This window comes from Silene latifolia, chromosome 10 (genome assembly GCF_048544455.1).
Source record: "Silene latifolia isolate original U9 population chromosome 10, ASM4854445v1, whole genome shotgun sequence".
Lineage (NCBI taxonomy): Eukaryota > Viridiplantae > Streptophyta > Magnoliopsida > Caryophyllales > Caryophyllaceae > Silene > Silene latifolia.
The window spans coordinates 37,961,807-37,987,442 of NC_133535.1; the positions used below are offsets into that span (position 1 = coordinate 37,961,807).

General features: G+C 43.9%; 1 pseudogene; it reads left to right on the plus strand.

The window, feature by feature from the left end:
• The first annotated feature begins 21,998 nt into the window (after nucleotides 1–21,998).
• On the plus strand, nucleotides 21,999–23,610 carry LOC141605510 (serine/threonine-protein kinase ZRK1-like; annotated as a pseudogene).
• Nucleotides 23,611–25,636: the final 2,026 nt, after the last annotated feature.

The following is a 25,636-nucleotide window of genomic DNA, read 5'->3' on the forward strand; positions in this document are numbered from 1 at the left end:
TTCCTAATCGCGTTCTTGACAATTCCGGAGTTCGACGGTCGATTCGTATCGTAGTTCGTGTCGTTGGATTCCTTGCGTCGAGGGTAAGCTTTTAATATAATTTCTATAATGTTTTGTTAAGATTGGTGAAACCCTAATTTAGGAATTGGGGTTTTGGTGTGTAGTTTGTGATGTGTAGTCTTTATGTCTTTGTATGATAGGAGGAGAATTCGTAGGAGCCGTTTTGATACAAATTGTAGATACCGTCTGCGTGTTGTGCTTTCCAGGTAGGATTTCCTACTCGGTATTAGTCCCATAATGGGATATTGGTGATGTCTTTGTAGTTAGTTGTTTGATATGATGATTGTGATTGTGATTGTGATTGTGATTGTGATTGTGATTGGTTGTCTATGGCTCTCGAGATGCGTTCTCGGTGAGTGGGGTCACTTGCGGGAGTGACTTCACGCCCTAGTTTCGCCCTTCGTGGAACCCGCCACGGAAGGGGATGTGCACATTAATGGGATAGGGTTATCGCTCGTACGATGAGCGGGGCTTAGGTGGGAACGGTGCGGTCCCCCATCGTGGCTGGTCCAAAGGACGATCGATTGAGATGATGGGAGTTGGTGGTGTGTGTGTGTGTGTGACAGTTCAAATTGTCTGTTTGCCTTATTATTGTTATCTATATTGATTGTGTGATTAGTACGACCCGGTGTTGTTTTGTAAACTGCGGTGATCCATTCGGGGATGGTGAGCAGATATTGGACAGTATAGAGATGAGTACTGGGATAGCTGGGATGGCCACGACATGACGATAGAGTCTTCCGCCGTAGTTTAGCATTTATTTACATTTCATTGAGAACGATTAGTTTGGAATAATGTATCGTACTTTGGTTTGGTTTTGAGGATTGTATTTATTCATTAAACTAATTATAATAAACGTTGTTTCTGTTTTGTCTATTTGATTATCATACCTCGGGCGTAGAGATGGTGATGTCTTCATACCCGAGTGGTCCTGGTAAGGCACTTGGAGTATGGGGTGTTACAAATGGTATCGAGCGACGATCCCGAAACCCGTAACCAATGAACTTAATGAACATAGGGAGTCAATTAAAATGAACCCGGGTAAAAGTTGTAGGAGCTAGTGCAAAGGCTTGGGAGACGTCCTAAAGTCGCGGGGGTCGCCCTACAACTTTGAACCGGTCACATGGGGAAAGTGTTTGTCGAGTCATCTGTGTGTTTGATTAACTTGTGCAACAAAGTGATGAAGTGTGTTGATTGGTTGGTGTTGAAGTAGGAAGTTGAGAATGTGAAAGAAAAGTAATAAATGTGTGGACTTGATGTTGGAATAGCATGTTGGATGTTTACAATGTGACTTTAATAGCATGATGAATTGATTTTGTTGATAGTAGAATAGATGCGTAGCATATTTATTATGATATCATGTGATTTTATAAGGTTAGCATGTTAGCATATGACGTAATATGCGGGTAGCTCTTACGTACTAGTGATACTCGATCGAGTGGGACCGACTCGATCGGGTGGGTTTTTGCGATTTTGATTCCGAATCGCGTTTTGGGCACTCGATCGAGTAACTAGGGGTACTCGATCGAGTAGAAAATCACTCGATCGAGTAGCCTAGATACTCGATCGAGTGGGTTAGAGATCGAAAAGTCCGTTTGGTTCTTGAGTTTGGGTACTCGATCGAGTACATGGGGGCACTCGATCGAGTAGCCCGTCACTCGATCGAGTGGGTTTGGATACTCGATCGAGTAGGTTCTGGGCAGCGTGTTTTCGTGTTTTGAAGTTTAGTACGTATGTTCATATCTACCCTTTCTTATATATGTATAGTTTCAAGATGCCGCCAAAGAGAAATGCTTTGTACGCGAGAGCAGAGCTTATGACCATGGATGACATCGTAAAGATGTTAGAACACCAAGATGCTCTTACTGAGACCTTAAAGAAAGTGAATGAGGACAAGAATAAGGATAAGGAGAAGGAGGTTGACCATGCTAAAGTCAGCCTCTATATTGCGAGGTTTAACCCGAAGGAGTACAAGGGAGTTGAGGAGCCTAACCTTCTTGATAGTTGGCTGAGGGAGATGGAGAACATACTAGATTTAGTTCACTGTCCTGATGAGATGAGAGTGGATCAGGCTGCATTCTATCTGAGGGAGGCAGCTGGCAAGTGGTGGGATTCAGTGAAAGTGAGTGCCAAGGAGATATATACCAACCAAGGGTTACCTGCTATACCTTGGGAGGAGTTTCGTAAGGCTGTGAGGAAGGAGTTCGTACCAGAACATGTGAGGAGTAAGTTGAGAGAGGAGTTCGACAAGTTTAAGATGACTGCTGAGATGTCTGTGGCTGAGTACTACAGGCAGTTCAATGAGAAATCTAGATATGCTGAGGATATGGGTTTGAGTGAGGAGAATCTGGCTTTGAGGTTTGAGAGAGGGCTAACCACGAAAATTATGGATAAGTTACCCGTGGGAGTCCTTACTGATGTAAAGGAAGCGTATGAGAGGGCTGGGAGAGCCGAGAGACTAGTGGAGATGGCTCAGGAGAGGTCGGGTGGAGAGAAGAGGAAGTCTGAGAGCGAGGGTGGTGGCCAATCTAATTTCAAGAAAGGCAACCACAATCAATCTAAGGGATTTTCTTCCTGGGTCCGGGTTTAGTCTTTGGGACTTCCTTTGGGCGAGGCCGAGGGAGTGTGAGTAATAGTTGGGGAGTGACTCGCTTTGGTTGTGGTGGGGTAGGCCACAAGAGACATGAGTGCACGAGTGCACCGGATCTGTTCGAGACTCCGCACGAGCTTTGCGAGCAACATGACCACCGGATCATGGCCAAACCGGGAGGTCGAGCTACCAGAGTGGAGGCAACCGCAACGGCGGTAATTCTTATCAGAAGACACCGATGAACAACAACAACAACAATCAAGGGTCGGGTGCTAAGCCGACCGCATCAGCCAGTACTGTCCAGGGAGGTGGGCAGAAGACCAGTGGCAAGTTGTTCATGATGGACAAGAAGGCAGCTGAGGAAGATGCGCATGTTATCACCGGTACATTCCTTGTTAATGGTATTCCTACGTTTGTTTTGTTTGATTCGGGGGCTTCTCAGTCGTTTGTGTCTTCGAGTCATGTAAAACAGTTGGGTTTGAGAGTATATGAGTCTGTTAGTGAGCGAGTTTTCATACCTTCTGGTGAGTCTGTATCGTGTGGGAGGTTGTTTAGAGATGTATCTTTGATAGTTGGGCAAGTCGATTTCCCTGTAGACTTGCTAGAGTTTCCTTTTAATGGTTTTGAGATGATAGTTGGGATGGATTGGTTAGGAAAGTATAAAGCTAAGATAGACTGTCATCAAAAGAAGGTGTCCTTAAGGGGTCCAAAGGGTGTAAGTGTGTCTTATCGTGGGTTTCTAGTCAAACCCAAAGTTAAGTTGATTGCAAAAATTGTTACTTTGAAGTCGTATCGAGGAAGGGATGTCCTTTGATCTTATGCCATGTGAGAGATGACCGGATAGAAAGTCCAAAGATTGATGAGATACCAGTGGTGGGAGAGTTTGCAGATGTTTTCCCGGAGGAGATTCCGGGGTTGCCACCGAAGAGGGAGATAGATTTCACCGTTGAGTTGAAGCCAGGGACGGGGCCAATCTCTAAGGCACCGTACCGTATGGGTCCTAAGGAGATGGAAGAGCTAAGGAAGCAGTTGGATGATTTGATAGAGAAGGGATACATTAGACCAAGTGTATCGCCTTGGGGAGCACCAGTTCTATTCGTGAAGAAGAAAGATGGGAGCTTGAGGCTATGCATAGATTACAGGGAGCTGAACCGTGTGACGATAAAGAACAAGTATCCTTTGCCAAGGATAGATGACCTGTTTGATCAGTTGAGCGGTGCAACAGTCTTTTCTAAGATTGATTTGAGGTCGGGGTATCATCAGGTGAAGATTAGAGAGGTGGACATACCAAAGACAGCTTTCACGTCAAGGTATGGCCATTATGAGTATGTGGTGATGCCGTTTGGGTTGTCTAATGCGCCGGCAGTGTTTATGGATTTGATGAATAGGATCTTCAGAGCGCTCTTGGACCAGTTTGTAGTGGTGTTTATCGATGATATCTTGGTCTACTCTAAGACTAAGGAGGAGCATGAGGAGCATCCGAGGATCGTGTTGCGAGACTTTGAGGGATCACGAGTTGTATGCTAAGTTTGTCCAAGTGTGAGTTCTGGTTAGAGAAAGTTGCTTTTAAGGCATGTAATCTCTAAAGATGGGGTAGTCAGTGGATCCGGCAAAGATTGAGGCGGTGACAAAGTGGGAAGCACCGAAGAATGTTGCTGAGGTTAGGAGTTTCTTGGGTTTAGCTGGATACTACAGACGGTTCATGAAAGATTTCTCCAAGATAGCTAGACCGATGACGGCGTTGATGAGGAAAGAGAACAGGTTTCGTTGGGATGAGGGTTGTGAGACGGCGTTCCAAACCTTAAAGGAGCGTTTGACCACGCTCTGTCCTAGCATTGCCTGAAGGGAGCGAGAATTTCGAGGTTTATACGAGATGCCTCGAAGGATGGGTTGGGATGTGTGTTGATGCGAGAATGGTAAAGTGATCGCCTATGCTTCTAGGCACCAAGCCTTGTGAGGAGAACTACCCTACTCATGATCTGGAGTTGGGTGCAGTGGTGTTTGCTCTCAAGATTTGGAGACATTACCTTTATGGAGCAATCTTTAAGGTATTTTCTGATCACAAGAGTCTCAAGTACATCTTCACGCAGAAGGAGTTGAACATGAGACAGAGGAGGTGGATGGAGCTGATTGGTGATTACGACATGGAAATCATCTACCATGAAGGGAAGGCCAATGTTGTTGTTGATGCTTTGAGTAGAAAGAGTGTACATTCCTTGTGTACAGCTCTATCTTTGATGAGGCCGAGGGATGAGGTAGCGAGCTTTGGGATTCATATGATGCGAAAAGGAGATGCTATGGGTGATATGACAAGACATATGGAGTTTTATGATGATATTCGGGATAAGCGGGCTTTGGATCCTAAGATAGTGGAGTGGAGAGTCGGAGTAGAGAAAGGGACAAAGTGTCCCTGGTTTTCCATTCATACAGATGGTAGCTTGAGGTTTGATGGTAGGTGGTGTGTTCCTAACGATGAGGAGTTGAAAAAGACGATCATGACAAAAGCGCATTGCACACCATATTCAGTTCATCCAGGTGGAGACAAGCTATACAAAGATTTGAAGAAAACGTTTTGGTGGCCTGGATGAAGAAGGAGACAAATTGAGTTTGTGTCCCGTTGTTTGACATGCCAGAGAGTTAAAGGGGAACAATGACGACCACAAGGTAAGATTCAGTCTTTAGAGGTGCCTGAGTGGAAGTGGGAATCCATTTCCATGGATTTCATTGTGGGTTCGCCTAAGAGTCAACAAGGTAACAACATGATTTGGGTGATAGTGGATCGTCGACCAAGTCGCTCACTTTGTTCCAATGAAAGATACATGGACTAAGGCACAATCGGCTATGGCCTATCGAAAGAACGTCTTTGAAGTTGCATGGAGTCCCTAAGGACATAGTGTCTGACAGAGATGCGAGATTTATATCGAGGTTTTGGAAGGAGTTGCGGAATCGTTGGGAACACTTTTTGAAGATGAGTACAAAGATTTCATCCTGCGACAGATGGGCAGACGAGAGAACAATCAAGACTCTTGAGGATATGTTGCGAGCTTGTGTGATGGATTTTGGTGGTAGCCGGGAGCAGAGGTTGGACTTGATAGAGTTTTCTTACAACAACAACTATCACACCAAAAGATTGGTATGGCACCGTTTGAGGCTTTGTATGGGAGGAGATGCAGAGTCCAATCTGTTGGGACGATAGTGCCGAGGCAAAGGGTTTTAGGACCAGAGATGGTGCATGAGATGGTGGAACAGATTAAGATGATCGGGGAACGGATGAGAGCGGCCCAGATCGACGAGAAGAGTTATGCAGATCTACATCGTCGGGACATAGAGTTTCGGGTTGGGGACAAGGTTCTTCTGAAAGTGTCTCCGATGCGTGGGGTTATGAGATTTGGGAAGAAAGGCAAGCTAAGTCAGAAGTTTATAGGGCCTTATGAGATCTTAGAGCGAGTTGGGGAAGTTGCTTATCGTTTGGCTTTACCAGCTGCGTTGGAGAGAGTGCATAATGTGTTTCATGTATCGCAGCTGCGGAAGTATGTGAGTGACCCGTCACATGTGTTGGAGGCAGAGAACTTAGAGCTTGATGAGTCTTTATCATACCTTGAGGTGCCTAAGCAGATCTTAGACCGAAAGGTTAGAAAGACTAGGAGTGGTGAGACAGTTTTGCTTAAGATCCTTTGGTCTAACCACGAGACTGAGGAAGCTACATGGGAGGCAGAGGATATCATGAAAGAGCGTTACCCTTTCCTTTTTGATCAGGTATGTATGGTTACGGGGACGTAACCTTGTTTCTTTTAGGGGGGTAGGAGATGATCGCGAGAGTTTTTAAGAGTTTTATACACCTTTTATATGTTGTGTCGGTATGTTTGTCGGGATAAGTTGGGTTAGTATCATGCTTTACGTTGTGTTTTGTTTGACCTTCGAGTCGGGAGGCTTATGGGAGTACCTTTGTTTAGTAGTGGTTTGAACTTCGGGGACGAAGTTCCTTTTAAGGAGGGAAGACTGTAATACTCCGTATTTATATGTCTTGGGGTACTCTATCGAGTAGCCCTTACTCTGTCGAGTATGGGCAAGTTGCGAAGTAAAATAGTTTCGACTGTTGGGTACTCGATCGAGTAGCTGGGGTACTCGATCGAGTAAGGGGGTACTCGATCGAGTGCCTTGGGTACTCGATCGAGTGTCTGGTTTTACGGGGGAGTTTTCTCGGGTTTTATTAATTACGCGATTAAGGTATTTAAACATATTCGTCATTGTTTTAAATCACTTTTTACAAAACCTAAAACCTGTTTAAGAGAGAAAGCAACTAGTTCTTCTTCCTAATCGCGTTCTTGACAATTCCGAGTTCGACGGTCGGTTCGTATCGTAGTTCGTGTCGTTGGATTCCTTGCGTCGAGGGTAAGCTTTTAATATAATTTCTATAATGTTTTGTTAAGATTGGTGAAACCCTAATTTAGTAATTGGGGGTTTTGGTGTGTAGTTTGTGATGTGTAGTCTTTATGTGCTGTATGATAGGAGGAGAATTCGTAGAGGAGCCGTTTTGATACAAATTGTAGATACCGTCTGCTTGTTGTGCTTTCCAGGTAGGATTTCCTACTCAGTATTAGTCCCATAATGGGATATTGGTGATGTGCTGTAGTTAGTTGTTTGATATGATGATTGTGATTGTGATTGTGATTGTGATTGGTTGTCTATGGCTCTCGAGATGCGTTCTCGGCTGAGTGGGGTCACTTGCGGGAGTGACTTCACGCCCTAGTTTCGCCCTTCGTGGAACCCGCCACGGAAGGGGATGTGCACATTAATGGGACGGGGTTATCGCTCGTACGATGAGCGGGGCTTAGGTGGGAACGGCTGCGGTCCCCCATCGGCGGTGGTCCAAAGGGACGGATCGGTATTGAGATGATGGGAGTTGGTGGTGTGTGTGTGTGTGTGATTCAAATTGTCTGTTTGCCTTATTATTGTTATCTATATTGATTGTGTGATTAGTACTGCGACCCGGTGTTGTTTTGTAAACTGCGGTGATCCATTCGGGGATGGTGAGCAGATATTGGACAGGTATAGAGATGAGTACTGGGATAGCTGGGATGGCCACGACATGACGATAGAGTCTTCCGCTGTAGTTTAGCATTTATTTACATTTCAGTTGAGAACAGTTAGTTTGGAATAATGTATCGTACTTTGGTTTGGTTTTGAGGATTGTATTTATTCATTAAACTAATTATAATAAACGTTGTTTCTGTTTTGTCTATTTGATTATCATACCTCGGGCGACCGAGATGGTGATGTCTTCATACCTGAGTGGTCCTGGTAAGGCACTTGGAGTATGAGGGTGTTACAATTGGAGCACGAAGATGCTCTAACGGAAGCTTTGAAGAGAGTAGGAAAAGATAGGGAGGTTGATCATTCAAAGATCAGCATTCATATACCCAGGTTTATTCCTAAAGAGTATTAGGGAACGGGGACGCCAATTCTTCTGGATAATTGGCATAGAGAGATGGAGAATATCCTGGAGTTGGTGCACTGCCCGGATGAGTTGAAAGTAGAACAAGCTGCGTTCTACTTGAGGGAAGCGGCAGGTGAGTAGTGGGATAAGGTCAAGGTGAGTGCTAGGGAGATGTACATGAAGCAGGGACTACCTGCTATAACTTGGGATGAGTTCAGGAAAGCCATGAGGCGAGAGTTCGTACCGGAACATGTGAGGAGTAAGCTGAGAGAGGAGTTCGATGAGTTTAAGATGGCATCTGATATGACGGTGGCTGAGTACTACCGTAAGTTTAATGAGAAGTCTAGGTACGCTGAGGATATGGAGCTGAGTGAGGTGAACCTAGCTTTGAGGTTTGAGAAGGGGTTGGCCCCCAAGATAATGAAGAAGCTACCTGTGGGAGTCCTTACAGATGTTAAAGAGGTTTATGAGAGAGCTGGGAGGGCTGAGAGGTTGGTGGAGATGACCCGAGAGAGAGGTGCTAAAAAAAGAAAGGCTGAGAGTGAGGGTGGTGGCCAATCCAACTACAAAAAGGGCAGCCACACTCAGGCAAGAGCATATTCATCTGGTTCGGGGTTTAGTGCTGGGACTTACTATGGGCGTGGCCGTGGGAGTGGTAGCAGTAGCTGGGGGATGACCTGTTTTAACTTTGGTGGTGTAGGCCACAAGAGACATGAGTGCACCAGTGCGGTGAGTGGGGGTTTCCAGAGGCCGGGACAGGGAAGCTTTTCACAGGGTCCTGCACAGAGTTATGCGAGCAACAAACCAGCTGGGTCATGGAACAACAGGGGAGGTCAGAGCAACAATGGTGGGGGTAACCGCAACCGCAGTAATTCTTATAAAAAGCCAGCTACGAACACCAACAACAACCAGGGGTCGGGTGCTAAGCCGACTACCTCAGCTAGTACTGTCCAGGGAGGTGGGCAGAAGACCAGTGGAAAGCTATTTATGATGGAGAAGAAAGCAGCTGGGGACGACGCTCATGTTATCACTGGTACTTTTCTTGTTAATGGTGTTTATACCTTTGTTTTTTTTTTATTCGGGGGCGTCACAGTCGTTTGTATCTTCGAGTCATGCTAAAAGGTTGGGTCTGAGAGAGTATGAGTCTGTAAGAGAGGAAGTTTTCATACCTTCGGGTGAGTCTGTATCGTGTGGAAGGTTATATAGAGGTGTATCCATGATAGTTGGGCAAGTTAATCTACCTGTAGACTTGCTAGAGTTTCCTTTAGAGGGCTTGGAGATGATAGTCGGGATGGATTGGTTAGGAAAGTACAAAGCTAAGATAGATTATCATCAAAAGAAAGTTTCTCTGAGAGGTCCTAAGGGCATTAGTGTGTCTTATCGTGGGTTTGTTGTCAAACTCAAAGTTAAGTTGATTGCAGCTGTGACCTTGAAGTCCTATCTGAGGAAAGGGTGCCCGTTGATCTTGTGCCATGTGAGAGATGACAGGATGGAGATTACGACAGTTGATCAGATACCAGTTGTGGGGGGAGTTTCCAGATGTCTTTCCACAGGAGATTCCGGGGTTGCCACCGAAGACGGAGATAGATTTCAGTGTTGAGCTGAAACCGGGGACGGGGCCAATCTCTAAGGCACCGTACCTGATGGGTCATAAGGAGTTGGAGGAGCTCAGGAAGCAGTTAGATGATCTGATTGTGAGGGGATACATTAGACCTAGTGTATCACCGTGGGGAGCGCCAGTTCTGTTTGTGAAAAAGAAAGATGGGAGTTTGAGGTTGTGCATAGATTACAGGGAGCTGAGCAGAGTGACGGTGAAGAACAAGTATCCTTTGCCAAGGATAGATGACCTGTTTGATCAGTTGAGTGGTGCGACAGACTTTTCTAAGATTTATTTGAGGTCGGGGTACCATCAGGTGAAGATTAGAGAGGAGGACATACCAAAGACAGCTTTCACGTCGAGGTATGGCCATTATGAGTATGTAGTGATGCCGTTTGGGTTATCTAATGCACCCGTGGTGTTTATGGATTTGATGAACAAAGTCTTCAATCAGTTTTTGGACAAGCTTGTGGTGGTTTTCATAGATGACATCTTAGTCTTTTCTAAGACAAAGGAGGAGCATGAGGAGCATTTGAGGATTGTGTTGCAGACCTTGAGAGAGCATGAGTTGTATGCAAAGTTGTCCAAGTGTGAAATATGGTTGGAGAAAGTTGCTTTTCTGGGGCATGTGATTTCTAAGGAAGGGGTAGCTGTGGATCCTGCAAAGATTGAGGCAGTTACCAAGTGGGAAGCACCAAAGAATGTAGCTGAGATCAGGAGTATCTTGGGTTTAGCGGGGTATTATCGACGGTTCGTGAAGGATTTCTCCAAGTTTGCTAGACCTATGACAACGTTGATGAGGAAAGAGAACAGGTTTCGCTGGGATGAGAGTTGTGAGACGGCGTTCCAAACATTAAAGGAGCGTTTGACCACAACTCCAATCTTAGCATTGCCTGAAGGGAGTGAGAACTTTGAAGTGTATACAAATGCTTCAAAGAATGGGTTGGGATGTGTGTTGATGCAGAATGGTAAGGTGATTGCCTATACTTCTAGGCAATTGAAGCCTTATGAGGAGGATTATCCTACACACGATCTGGAGTTGGGTGTAGTTGTGTTTGCTCTCAAGATTTGGAGACATTACCTATATGGGGCGACCTTTAAGGTATTCTCAGATCACAAGAGTCTCAAGTAAATCTTCACTCAAAAGGAGTTGAACATGAGACAGAGGAGGTGGATGGAGTTGATTGGCGATTATGACATGGATATTATCTACAATAAAGGGAAAGCCAATGTAGTTGCATATGCTTTGAGCAGGAAGAGTGTACATTCTTTGTGCACGGCTATATCGTTGATGAGATTGAGAGATGAGGTTGGGAAGTTTGGGATACATATGATCCAGAAAGGGGATGCCATGGGAGATTTGATAGTGCAGCCTGATCTTTATGATGATATTCGCGGTAAACAGGAGTTGGACCCTAAGATGGTGGAGTGGAGAGCTGGAGTAGAGAAAGGGACAGTGTCCAGATTCTTTATTCATACAGATGGTAGTTTGAGGTTTGATGGGAGGTGGTGTGTCCCTAATGATGAGGAGATGAAAAAGACAATCGTGACAGAGGCTCATTGTACACCATACTCGGTACATCCAGGTGGTGAGAAGCTATATAAGGATTTAAAGAAGACTTTCTGGTGGCCTGGGATGAAGAAAGAAATAGCTGAGTTCGTGGCCCGTTGTTTGACATGTCAGAGGGTTAAAGGGGAGCAGCGACGACCACAAGGTAAGATTCAGTCTCTTGAGGTACCTGAGTGGAAGTGGGAGTCAATTTCTATGGATTTTATCGTGGGTTTACCGAAGAGTCACCAGGGTAACAACATGATATGGGTTATAGTGGATCGACTGACCAAGTCAGCTCATTTTGTGCCAATGAAAGATACATGGACTAAGGCACAATTAGCTATGGCGTATCGGAAGAATGTGCTGAGATTGCATGGAGTGCCTAAAGATATAGTATCCGACATCGATTCGAGGTTTATCTCAAGGTTTTGGAAAGAGCTGCAGGAGTCTTTGGGAACTATATTGAAGATGAGTACAGCATTTCATCCTGCGACAGATGGTCAGACAGAGAGGACAATCAAGACTCTTGAGGATATGTTACGAGCTTGTGTTATGGATTTTGATGGTAACTGGGAACAGAGGTTAGATTTGATTGTGTTTTATTATAACAACAACTATCACACCAGTATTGGCATGACGCCATTTGAGGATTTATATGGGAGGAGATGTAGGGGTCCGATTTGTTAGTCGGCAGTGTTGACGCAGTGGTTCTAGGACCAGAGATGGTATATGAGATGGTAGAGCAAATTAAGCTGATCAGGGAGAGGATGAGAGCGGCTTAGGATAGACAAAAGAGTTATGCAGATCTACATCGCCGGGATATAGAGTTCCAGGTTGGGGACAAGGTTTTTCTGAAAGTGTCTCCTATGCGTAGGGTCATGAGATTTGGTAGGAAAGGCAAGCTGAGTCAGAAGTTCATAGGACCTTATGGGATCTTAGACCGGGTTGGAGAGGTTTCTTATCATTTGGCCTTACCGTCTGCTTTGGATAGGGTACATAATGTGTTTCATGTGTCTCAGCTGCAGAAGTATGTGAGTGATCCGTCACATGTGTTAGAGGTGGAGAACATAGAGCTAGATGAGTCCTTGTCTTACCTTGAGGTGCCTAAACAGATTCTTGACCGGAAGGTTAGGAAGACTAGACAAGGTGAGACAGTCTTGCTTAAGATCATTTGGTCTAATCATGAGGTTGAGGAAGCTACATGGGAGGCGGAGGAGGCCATGAGAGAGCGCTATCCGTTTCTTTTTTATCAGGTATGTGTGGTTACGGGGATGTAACCTTGTTTCTTTTAGGGGGATATAAGATGGTCGCGAAGAGTTTTTATATCTTTTTGTGTTGCTTTTGACATAGTTAGTACTTGTTTGAGTTGGGTTGAGTTCGGTTGGTACATATGTGTTGGAGTTTTTATGTTGAGTTTTGTTTTGGTTGTTGTGTCGGAAGTGTGTTAGTATGTTTTTATTTGTTGTGGTTTGAACTTCGGGGACGAAGTTGTTTTTAAGGAGGGAAGACTGTAATAGTACGGTTTTATGAGTCTCTGGGTACTCTATCGAGTGGGCCTTACTCTGTCGAGTAAGGGTGTTTTGATTTACGAAACAGTGTTCTACCTGTAGGGTACTCTATCGAGTAGCATTGACACTCGATCGAGTAAGTGGCACTCGATCGAGTACGAGACTTACTCGATCGAGTAAGTCGGGTTACAGGTGTTAATTGACGGGTTTTGTTAATAAAGCGGATTAATATATTATAAGTTCGTCATCTTCCTAAAACACTTTTGCTAAAACCTAATTCACTGTTTAAGAGAGTTCTCAAGTACGTTACTTTGTTATTCCGCTTTATTGACAAATCCCGAAACTAGAAAGGTCGGATCTCGTTGTTCTTTGCATCATAGTAATCCTTGCGTCAAGGGTAAGATCCTCGTACCATTTTTATAGCTTTTGGTTGACTTTGTTTAAACCCTAATTTTGGGAATTGGGGATTTTTATGATTTGTTGTGTTAGTAGTGATTGTATGATTATGTGAATAGGAGGAGGATTCGTAGAAGAACGATTTTGAGACAGCTGCTAAATCGTCGGCACTTTGTGTTGCATTCCAGGTAGGGTTTTCCCTACTCAGTATTAGTTACATGATATGTGTGGTGAATTTGTTGTAGTTAGTGATTGTTGATTGATTCTGACTGTTGTGATTGTATATTGTTGATTGATTCAAACGGCTGTTGATTTTGGTGTTATGGTTATTGTTTATCTGTCTGTGTTCTTCGGGGTGCGTCCCTGGCTGAGTGGAGTCACTTACGGGAGTGGCTTCACGCCCATGATTCGCCTTGTGTGGAACCCGCCACAGAAGGGATGTGCACATTAATGGACTTGGGTTTATCGCTCGATGGAGATGAGCGGGGCTTAGGTGGGAACGGCTGAGGTCCCCCACTGGCGGTGTGGAGTACCTGTTGCGATGGGTACTCTGACAGGACTACACACTTTAGTGTGTAGTCAGTTATGAGGAGATTGATTATGGAGTTGAGATTGGATGTGACGATTGAGCTGTTTGGTACTTGTTTTATTGTGGTTTATGTCGTGTAATTAGTACTGACCCCGTCTTTGTTTTTTAAAACTGTGGTGATCCATTCGGGGATGGTGAACAGTTGTTGATCTGAGAAGGTTTGATTAGAGGCATTTGGGGCTAGCTGGGATGTGTCACCACGAGCTGATTAGAGTCTTCCGCTGTCGTATTTTAGTAGTTTGATACATTTGGTTTTTGGAGAACATGTACCGTATTTTTATCAGTTTGGTTTTGGAATTGTAATCACTTAAACTTTAGTACTATTTAAATTATGTTCCGTTATTGTCATTTTATTATCATTGCATCGGAAAACCGAGATGGTGACGTTCTTATACCTGAGTGATCCTGGTAAGGCACTCGGAGTATGGGGGTGTTACAACGGGTGCAAAAACTAGTTTTATGTATAAACCCCAAACGTCAATCAAAGAAATGCAATACAAAAGAAAATGGAAGACAACATTTATTTCATGATTAATTTCTAATTAACAAATGAGATATTAGGGGGCGTTTGGTTAGAGAAAGGGAAAAGGAAAGGAAATTAGAAAGGGTAAGCGGGGGGAACGGTAAAGAATTACGTAAAACTTAACTAGTTGTTTGGTTACATCAAGAAAATGAAGTGTGGTGAGTTGTGGTTTGTTATGGTGCGTGGGTGGTGGTTTAGGTGGGGTGGTTGTGGTGATGGTGATGTGGTGGTAGTGCCGTCGTGGTGGTGGTGGCAGTGGGGTGGTTATGATGGTGGTGACGGTGGTGGTGGCATCATGGTGGTTGTGGCGGGGGTGTTGTGGTGGTGGTTTATGTGGGGTGGATGTGGTGGTGGTTTTGGTGGTGGTGGCGATGGCGTCTTGATGGTGACTGGTGTGGTTGGAGTCGTAAATGTGGTGGTAGGTAAATAAGGTGGTTGAAAGGTAACAAGGGTAATGAAATCTCATACCTTAGGTGGGGTGGAGGTAAGGAATTAGATGAATTAAGGGATAAGGAAGGGAACTTCATTCTCTTCATTTGTGTCAAACAAACACCAACAAAAAAAATCAATAACTTTGTTTCTATTACCCTCTCTGATAGATCTTCAACCAAACGCCTCCTTATTGTATAATTGAATTAATTTTTATAAATTTGATAATTTGAGAGGGTATTATGTGGAAGGGATTAACTCTTCTGTTTGTTGTTTTATTTTAGCCAAGGGTAAACGAATGGAAAAAATGTGAAAAATATACTGAATTAAGTAAAAAACATACTCGAAAATAAATTACATTCGTCAAAAGCTTCTTTAACTAAATTTTCTTACTCAAAGAGTCAAAATGTATTCTATTACCCTCTCGATATACCTCCAACCAAACGCCTCCTTATTGTATAATTGAATTAATTTTTATAAATTTGATAATTTGAGAGGGTATTATGTGGAGGGGATTAACTCTTCTGTTTGTTGTTTTATTTAAGAAAAGGGTATATTTTGGAAAATTAATGAAAAAGTGTATGTGAAAGAGTAAAATCCGTATGTGAAAAAGTAATTCCTTTTGCTTTTTCACATACGGATTTTACTTTTTCACATACGTTTTTTTACAATTATACCTTTGTCATTTTTCTCTTTCATCAACCAATTGATTTTTTTTTTCAACTCCCTTCTTTTTACCTCTCTCCGACAATCCCATCGCGTCCAACTTTACTCCGACTAGACTTGTACTCAGGCCGGGCTAGAGCCGGGTCGGGCTGGCTAGGGGGCGGGCCATGCTCTCCTAGTCAGACCCGGGCCAGGCCAGGGAGAGGCCCGGGCTGGGCTGGGATATGCTTGACCAGGACCAGGCCCGAGGCGGTCTAAGAGCGGGCCAGGCTGACGGGCCTTACCAATTTATTTTTATTTCTTATTATTTTTGCTAAAATGGCGGGCCAAGGCCGGGCCGGGCTAGAATTTTAGGACCAGGCCCGGGGCCAGGCCAAGTTGCATAAAATAACGGGCTAAGACGGGCCGGATCAGCCCGTACTGATGGCCAGCTCTAACTCCGACAATCTGTGCCTTCCCCAGCCTCTCCCACCACCACTATTATTACCATTATTATTACCTGATTTGTTAATAAGAGACGATGATTTAACACAGTTTCATAAACAATTGACAGTTTGGCACAATTTATCTCGACTGGTTTATAATCGCATGGACAAATGGATGTCATCTCAAATCTGCCATATCAGTCATGATAATCTCTTTCACCACCGCACAAATTCATTTCTAAGCTATCTTAATCTATATCTCAAAAAGTTACAAAAGTTTCCACCTTTATGAAATTGGTATTCTGTCTTTCAAAATTTCTTATCCATAGAAGCAATGAAACTTGGCAAAGAGCTCAAAAATCATTTACGAATCATGAGACACTAAAGTTCACTAATCGGAAAATTATAATCCATTATTCAAGTTTTTTTTTTTTTTTTGAGGGAAAAACCCCCTAAGGGGATTACTTCAATAACGATAAATCAAACAACGCAGCCGAGTTCGCCATAGGCGGTAAAGCATTCGACCACACAACTCTACTCGAAATCCTAGGAATCGCATGAGCTAACGCATAAGCGACACTATTGTTCAAACGACTAGTATATGACCATGAAACCGAAAGAAAACTATTACAAATGATAAAAATGTCATCAAAAACTTGTGCCAGAATACTTTGTCAGATCGCTTCTCCTTCAACGCCTCGATAACCTGTAGACAGTCACTTTCCACAATCACTTCCTGAGCTCCTCTTGTAGCTGCTTCCTGCAAAGCATCCAAAATCGCTACAACATCCGCGACCCATGACGCCCATTCAACCTCCCTCGTAATCGAAACACCCCATAAAACCGTGCCATGACTGTCTCGGCACACTATCCCCGTCCCAACACCCTCACCCTCTTTAACTCCCGCATCGACATTTAATTTAACAAACCCCTCAGGTGTCGGTCTCCACCGCTCCTTCTCCATCGCAGCCACCTCCCCACCTGCCAAACCGGAACCAGCCATGTCCCCCCCTACTCCCACGTGAAGCACGTCAGTAACATGTCGCACCACACGGTCTGGATCGACAGCCACCCTTCAAAAGCTACCTTATTACGATGTTCCCACAGCGCCCAACATCCCACCATAAATTTCCCACAATCCCGAGCATCCAACTCCCTCCATCTCTGTTCGATCCAATCCCTCACGCTACAATGCACCTCATCCTCCTCGATGTCAAAACTCAAGCCCTCCCAGACCCATTTAGCCACCCCACAGTCCCGAAATAAATGAAGACATGACTCAGACATAGAAGAACAAAGAAAGCATAAAGAAGACTCACCTCTAATTCGGGCTGCAATATTATCTGTCGTTGCTAGAGCTTCGCTACACAGTTGCCAGAAAAAGAGCTTTATACGAGGCCAAACCGGGATTTTCCAGAGTCGATTCCAGAGCCATTTCTCTCTCTCCCATACCGATGGTCCTCCACCCTCCTCTCGCGAATCCTCGAGCATATCATAAGCCGATTTGACCGAGTATTCTCCATCCATCTCAAGGCCCCAGTACCACGAGTCAGCACCCCCATTCGGACTCAGACGGATACTTCACACCTTTTCCCTCTCAAACGGCAGCAATAACGCCTCCAACTTTGCCATATCCCAGCTCCTCCTACCCGGCTACATTAAATAAGACACCGTCAACTGCTCATTACCCGCGCTACAAGGGGAAATGACCTTCCCCGTTTGAGTCCCATGTATCCACGCCTGCCCCCAAATTTTAGTGCTATTTCCGTCCCCAATTCGACGCCTCAATCCCTTCTCCAAACCGGCCCTAGCTTAAAGAATTCCTCGCCACGTATAACTCGGGTTATGGCCTAGCCCCGCTTCCATAAAATCAGTCGACGGATAATACTTAGCCTTCATTACACGAGCCCATAAACAACTGTAATTCGTAACCAACCTCCAAGCCTGCTTCCCTAGAAGAGCAATATTGAAATTACCAAAGTCTCGAAACCCCATCCCACCCTCACTTTTCGGTCGACACAGTTTCCTCCAAGCGACCCAAAAGATACTCCGTTTCCCTTCTCCATGCCCCCACCAGAAACGAGATACTATCGAGCATAACTCATTACAAAAATTAGTAGGGATTTTAAAGACACTCATCACATAGGTAGGGAGTGAATTTGCCACAACCTTTATAAGAACCTCCCTACCAGCCCTCGACAATATTTTCCCACGCTAACCTTGTAATCTTTTACTCAGCTTGTTTCGAAGAATGTCAGTAATGACCTTTTTTTATCGACCCACAACCGTTGGTAATCCCAAATAACGCTCCTGCACTTCAACTTCCGTCACACCCAGCTTTCACTAAAATATCCCTCTGTCCTCTCGGCACTCCCTTGCTGAAAGAGACCGTGGTTTTATCTACGCTCACCAGCTGCCCCGAAGCCGCCTCATAACTTCGTAAGATATTATTAATCAGATCAGCTTCTATCAAATTTGCTTGGATAAAAAAGATACTATCGTCTGCAAACAAAAGATGAGAAACAGCTGGAGCTGAGACCGTTACACGCACACCATGAAGAGCATCCCTTTCAACAACTTTCCTTAATAAATTGGACAGAGCTTTAGCACAAAGAATGAATAATATGGGGATAAAGGGTCCCCCTGTCGTAATCCCCGTTCCGGCTGAAACTCCTCTGTGGGCACACCGTTAATTAGAACCGAGAAAGTGACCGAAGTAACACACTCCATTACATGATTAATCCACGCCCCATCAAAGCCCATAACACACAAGACTCGCCGAAGAAAGCCCCATTCCACCCTATCATATGCCTTAGCCATGTCCAGTTTCAGAGCCATGTATCCATCCGTCTGTCTCGAATTTTTCATATGGTGAAATAGCTCGAAGGCAACCAAGATATTATCAGTAATCAATCGGCCCGGGGTAAAAGCACTCTGGTTCTCCGACACAATCTCTCCAAGGAAAACTTTCAGCCTATTTGCCAGAACCTTCGACACAATCTTATACACCACATTACATAAACTAATTGGTCGAAAATCACGGATTTTATCGGGCGCCTTTTTCTTCGGAATTAAAACAATATTAGTCTTGTTAAATTCATTCGGGGCCAGCTTACCACGCAAGATACCCAAGACAGCTCGAACTACATCAGGACCAATAATATGCCAATAAGAATGATAAAATAAAGCATTCATACCATCCGGACCCGGTGCTTTAAGAGAATGCATCTGATTTAGAGCTTCAACCACCTCATCCTCGCGATAATCTGCTCTCAGCCCCAAATTCATCCGGTCATCGACTCGGCCCTCAAGTCCAGCTAGCAGCTCATCAAAATCTCGCGGCCTTGACGAAGTAAACAACTCTCGAAAATAGTTCACAGCCACCATACTAACTTCCTCCCTACCCGCACAGCTAACCCCATCATTATTAATTAATTTTGCAATATGATTTTTCCTCTTTCTCTCCGCGGCTCTAAGATTAAAAAAACTTCGTATTTCGGTCCCCATCCCGTAACCATAGAGCTCTCGATCTCTGACGCCAGTACTGATCCTCCTGCCGTTGTAAATTCGCAAGCTCAACTACAAGTTTTTTCCTCTTGCGAACATCATCTTCAGATCGGCTTCCCTGATTAAGCTGTGCCAGCTGTTTCCATTTCCTCTCCATATCACACCCAATCTTGCGTATATTGCTCTTCTTCCACTACTGCAACTCCCGGGCACACGCTCTAATGGACTCCCCCAGCACTCCTCCCCCTCGCTCAACCCCTCGAATAACCGCCTCTTCACACCCCCTTTCCCCCACCCACATTTGCTCGAATTTGAAAGCCCGTGCCGGTTCACATTCCCTCTCCCTATGATTAAACACAAGCTTAATAGGAGCATGGTCCGACCATTCCCGTTCTAGGTGTATCAATCTTGCATAGGGGAAAAGATCAAGCCATGAGCTCGTGCACATGGCTCTATCAATCATACTTTGCCGATTAGCCTCCCCCGCCTGCCCATTATCCCAAGTGAACTGGTACCCCTCCCATTGCACATCCCGAAGACCGCACTCATCAACAGCTGCTTGGAAATTATTCATCTGCCATTGTGCTCGACTACCCCCTAGCATCTAAGTAGAATACAGAATTTCATTATAATCTCCAACACAGAGCCAAGGAAGAGCTGATTGTTCCCCTAAAATGCACAGCAGCTTCCAAGAGAGATGTCTATCCGTCACAGCTGGCCACCCATAAAAACCCGTAACACGCCACTCCTTCTCCTCCTCCTCCCTAACAATGTAATCCATATGATGCACAGAAGCCAAAACAAAAGTACAGTCAATCTCCTTCCTCCACAAAAAAGCAAGACTCCCCGACCTCCCCACGCTATCCACTTTCATTCCATAATACCCTTCCTGCTTTTCACGAACCCTCCACATTTCACGACCACACAATTTCGTTTCGCATAAAAAGAGCATGGCCGGGGCTTCCCTCCGCACCAAAGCACGGAGGTCATTTACCGTGTATGGGTTGCCCAAGCCCCGACAGTTGATGCTTAGAAGATTCATTGGGCCCAGCGGGGTTGAGCTTCGTCAACCTCCGCCTCAGGTATTAAGACGCCCCCGTCTGTAAGTGATCGAACCTTCTTCATTGTAGACCCAGTCTCGTCATCATCCTCCCTATCTCTCTTCCCCAGCTCGCATAAGGCAAAATCATCTCCCTCCCCAGTCACCACCTTCTCCAGCCGTCGCCACCCCCTCCCTCCACTGAACTCTCGCTGCTCCCTTTGCCCTGCATCAACATCCACCCGAGACCCTTGACATTCCCCACTCAAATTCATCACCACATCAGTGACCATAGCACGCACATCCTCCCTTCCTCCTCCCCCTGCATTAATTTCCCCCACAGACAAGTCACCCCCTGTCAAATTCACCCGTCCTCCCAAAGCATATTCCCGAACCCCGCTATCACTTCCTTGCCCTGTTTCGTTCACAGTAACACTCTTCTCACTTTTTTTCACTCTCAAATTAAGAGCAATTGATTGCAACTTCTTGATCATTTTCGAAATGGCAACTTCTTGGCATTCCGACTCAGTTTTTTCTGCCTCAAATTGCGCATTGAGATCCCTTCTTGCCTTCCCCGAGAGTTCATGAGCAGTTTTCGTAACTTTCCACGGTGACACTCTCAACCATTCCCCAAACCGTAAGTCCCCATCATCATACGGGCCCTCCTCGCAGTCCTTCTCACCGTGTCCAATTACCCCACACCCATAACATAAAATAGGAAGCCGTTCATATTTAACATCGAAATTCATAATTCGCCCTCCCCTAACTTTAATTGGCACCGTGGTCTTCAATGGCTGCCTTATATCATACATTACACGAATACGAATTGCCCTGTCTAGCTCGCTATTCTGACCCATCTCAACATCGATAAAAGACCCCAGACAAGACCCAATATTACGGGCATTAGCTACACTTGACCGTCCCTGGACAGGTAAGTCACACTCTCACGTCCAGATTGGAATATGAAAAGGAGGGACGTCAGTAGGCTTACCCGAGTCATTAGGCTCATTGAAGCACCATGCGTACTTGTCGAAATGCCATGGCTGGCCTTCAAGAACCCTAGCTTTGTCTCGTTCCGACCCAAATCGAAAAACAAAGATTTTCTCCTTCGCGCCGATTACGTTTCCAAGCGTTGGTTTCATAGGGTTCCACAGCCTAATCATCGTTTCAATAGCCGCCTTAATGTTGATGGACCTCAATGTCCAGATTTTCCCTACAAGCATGAGATCGTTCTTCCCTTCCTCCGCCGTTCCACCATCTTCCCACTCAACCGCCCTAATCGAAGACTCCCCTTTCTCTACATACGACCCTTTCCCGTCCCGAGATTGGCCTTGTATCGAACTCATTCCCTGGACCTGCATAGAAAAACAAAAGCAAAACAGAAAACAGAGTGAAAAAACGATTCTCTCGATCGAAATGCAGAGAAAAGCCGCGAATTAGAGGAGAAACTCAGAGGGAAAAGACGGAACCCTAGGAGCAGCTAGGACCTTTCTCGTAAATAACTATTATTATTCAAGGTTTTAGAATAATTAGATTCGATTTTAAGGAAAAAGGTAATATGAGACTTATTTTGTATAGGTTTAGGATCTGAAAGAGTAAAATCCGTGTGTGAAAAAGTAATTCCGTTTATTTTAGCCAAAGGTAAACGAATGGAAAAAAAATGTGAAAAATGTACTAAATTGAGACCCGAGAATAAATTACATTCGTCAAAAGCTTCTTTAAACTAAATTTTCTCACTCAAAGAGTCAAAATGTATTCTACTTCAAATGGAATTTGTGGGCATCTTTCAACGCCTTCTGCGTAATCGCAAGCCTCAGCAACAACAGGTTAGTTATTTCCACGATGGTCTCTTTATAATTTGTATTCATATAATCAGATGTTTCATGGGGAGATATCCGACTTTTGATAAATTACTGCTTCAGCTACTTGTAATTCTTGTAAATGTCTGTAGTAATGTTCTGAAACTGTCAAAACCTGATGCACGCTATCTGAAAACGGGTGAAATTCTTGATCTTTTGTACTTACATTTATATTATATTATATTTATGGCTGGTTTAGGGAGGAAGTAAATATACGATTTTCAGTGGGAATGAAGAAAATGTTATTCAGAATGGAGAAACACTACTAGAGGAGAAAATTTCCTTGTTTAATGGTAGGACCAACCCCATCCGCTGCTTCTCAGTTGACGATTTAAACTCTATGAATGTAATCAAGGATCAGATAATCGGGGAGTCTTTTTTTCATAAAAGTTTCAGAGGTGTTTGGGATGACAAGTGGGTTATGGTTAAGATTTATTCTGATGATGAATGTAGCAAGTTAGGGTACCGCGAAATTGCAGTTGCCACCCAAATGGGTACCCATACGAATGTTCATAGACTTTTAGGGTGTTGTCTTGACACAAATTATCCTGTTCTGGTTTACAAGTGGGAAGAAAATGGAACCCTTCGTGATCGAATACTGAGTTACAAGGAACAAAGCAAACAACCAGTTGAGTGGAAGCACAGGCTAATAATTGCTTGGGAGGTTGCTCATGCTGTGGCCTATATGCACACTGCTTTCAGTCGGCCTATTATACACAGGGACTTGAAACCTTGGAATGTATTTTTAGATGAGGATGGTGCTGCCAAATTATCAGACTTTAGCATTTCTATTTCAATTCCAGAGGGTAAAAAACTAAAAATCACGTGCAAGAGCAAGTAATGGGGACTTGGGGTCATGTTGCTCCTGAATATATGGCATCTGGCAGGGTGTCGGAGAGTACAGATGTCTTTGCCTTTGGCATACTACTTCTTGTGCTTGTGACTGGAAAACCAGCAGTTACTACTTCAAATTCGGAGGAGGGGTGGTTTAATTTAGTAGACTGGGTAAGGGAATGCTGCACAGCTAACTGCTTCACTGATATTATAGATCCAGCAATTACTACAAATGGAGCTGCTGCTGATGAGCGCCATCTGAAAGCAACAATAGAGCTTGGCCTCCGGTGCTCAGCTGAAGATGAAGAACATAGGCCAGCAATGGTGGATGTTGCCATTCAACTCAATGACATGATCAAGTCATTAACGTCCGATTCCCTTTAGCTTCACAGCTCACTAACATTTTCCAGGTTACTTTCTGTCTATTCAACGCTCCTGTGTTTTTTGTGCTAGCTCATTCGTGAGACTTATTTTTATTCCTTTTTTTATTTGCGGTCTGTAATTTTAACCATTTTGCAATGCAATCTCAACTTTTGTTGATGATTGTTGTTTGAGTAGTTGCGTATAATGTTTTCCTTTTTATTTTTCCCCGAAGCTAAGACACTACAGATGTTGGTTATAGTTTTTTATTGTGAATGTAAGGGTTTTTTTTTGTCAAAAACTACCTTATATTTAGGGGTATTTGTAAAAATACTACCTTACATTATTTTTGTTTTGTTTTCGACTACCTTTGGTTTCTTTATTTTTGGTCAATAACTACCTATGCTAAGAGTCTAGACGGAATTGGTCAGTTTTCTGGCTTTAACCTATCTCGCATGAGTCCTTTGTGTTTCAAATTTGCTTAGACCCTATTTTGGGAAGTCATGATGTACTTACGCTTAACTTTAAGAGATGTTCGTAGTTATTATTGAAATGTGAAAACATAAATTATGCTTACAACAACAACAACAACAACATCAGAGCCTTAATCCCAAAATGATTTGGGGTCGGCTGACATGAATCATCTTTTCGAACCGTCCATGGGTGAACGCACGCCTCAAAATGCGAATAAAAAAAGGGAAGATGAAAAACAAAAAGGAAGAACGAAAATGTAATGGAAAGTCAAGGTGAACAAAAAGGTGAACGAAAACATAAATTATGCTTATTTGAAGTTAAATTGTGGTTTGAACGCACTTGATCATTGTTGTTTGGTGTTAAGAGAGTAATGTGAGATTGGTTAATGTCGTTAAATCGACCAAATTTCGCTATGCTTTCAGCGTAGGTAGTTTTTGACCAAAAAAGAGAAAACAAAAGGAGTCTAAAACAAGAAAAATAATAGAAGGTAGTCTTTTACAAATACCCCTAAATATAAGGTAGTTTTTGACATAAAACCCTATATGTAATGATAACAAGAGTTCGGCTTAGGGTCAGATTGGTTTGGGTCGGATCAGTTTGGATCTGTCATATATTTGAGTCGAACCTGATTGGGTTTCTGGTCTATTTTGGGTATGTTGTCATCAGTTCATCTTTGGTAGAACGGGTTGGGTCATTTCGGGTTTGGCTCACTTAGGGTCCGCCGGTTGGGTCATACCCAGCCCATTGTTGAAGAGGGATTTTATGTGTAAATTTGACTAAAAAGAGTATTTTGCACTATTAGCTATTTATAAAGGGATGTTTGACAATTGATCCTTTATTTTGATGGAGATAATACTAGGTGTCTAGGTGTGATTTCGAATTAGTTATTTCCTGTAACTTTCGGTCATTTCGGATTGGGTGGTTTGAAGTCGCGTCATTTCGTACTGGTTCAATTACGAGCGAGTTGATTATGGGTCTAACAAAGCGTGGCTTGACTTTGGGTCGGATTGGGTCAATTCAGACTTTGGTAACAATCGGATTCTGCAACTTGCGCCAATTTTTGGTCGGCAGGTCAGCGGGTCAGTGCTACAGGGCTGGTTTTTCCAGGTCTAACAACAATAGTAGCAATGGATACTCTTAGCCTCGTGCCCTCGTAGGAACGTACATAGGATTCTAGGCCGCTGTCTCTACATAAACTGTCCTATTCTGGTTTATCAATGGGCAGAAAATGCATGAGAGATTGCAGAAATCCATAGTAATTGAGAATTCACCAGCCTCTTACTTATTATACACTGACACTTGAATCTGTTAAATGCTTCCTTGGACCAAAATGATAATGCCATATTATCTGCTCCTCCATATCAATTTAATAGGATGAAAAGCATGTGGAAGATATAATAATGAGACAATAGGCTATGTTACACCTGATTATGGGAAATCTGGCGGAGTGGCGGAGAGTTCAGATGTCTTTGCCTTTGGCACATTCTTGTACAACAAAAGACTCTGCCGTTTTCCTTTATGAAACGGATCAAGGCTTGTCTAGATTAGTAGAGTAGTCAGTGAATGTCGTCCAGCCAACCAGCCAACTGCTTGGATGATATTGTAGATCCAGCTCGTAATACAAATGGGCCTATTGCTGATGAGCATTTTCAGCGCCAACTGAAGGCAATAGTCCTTAACCCGCTTAGCTGAAGACGAAGAATTTAAGGATTGGACTTGGCTACTCAGCACAATAATCTCATCGTCTCATCCACTTTCACTCCATAACTCTCTTAAATTTCAAGGTTTCTC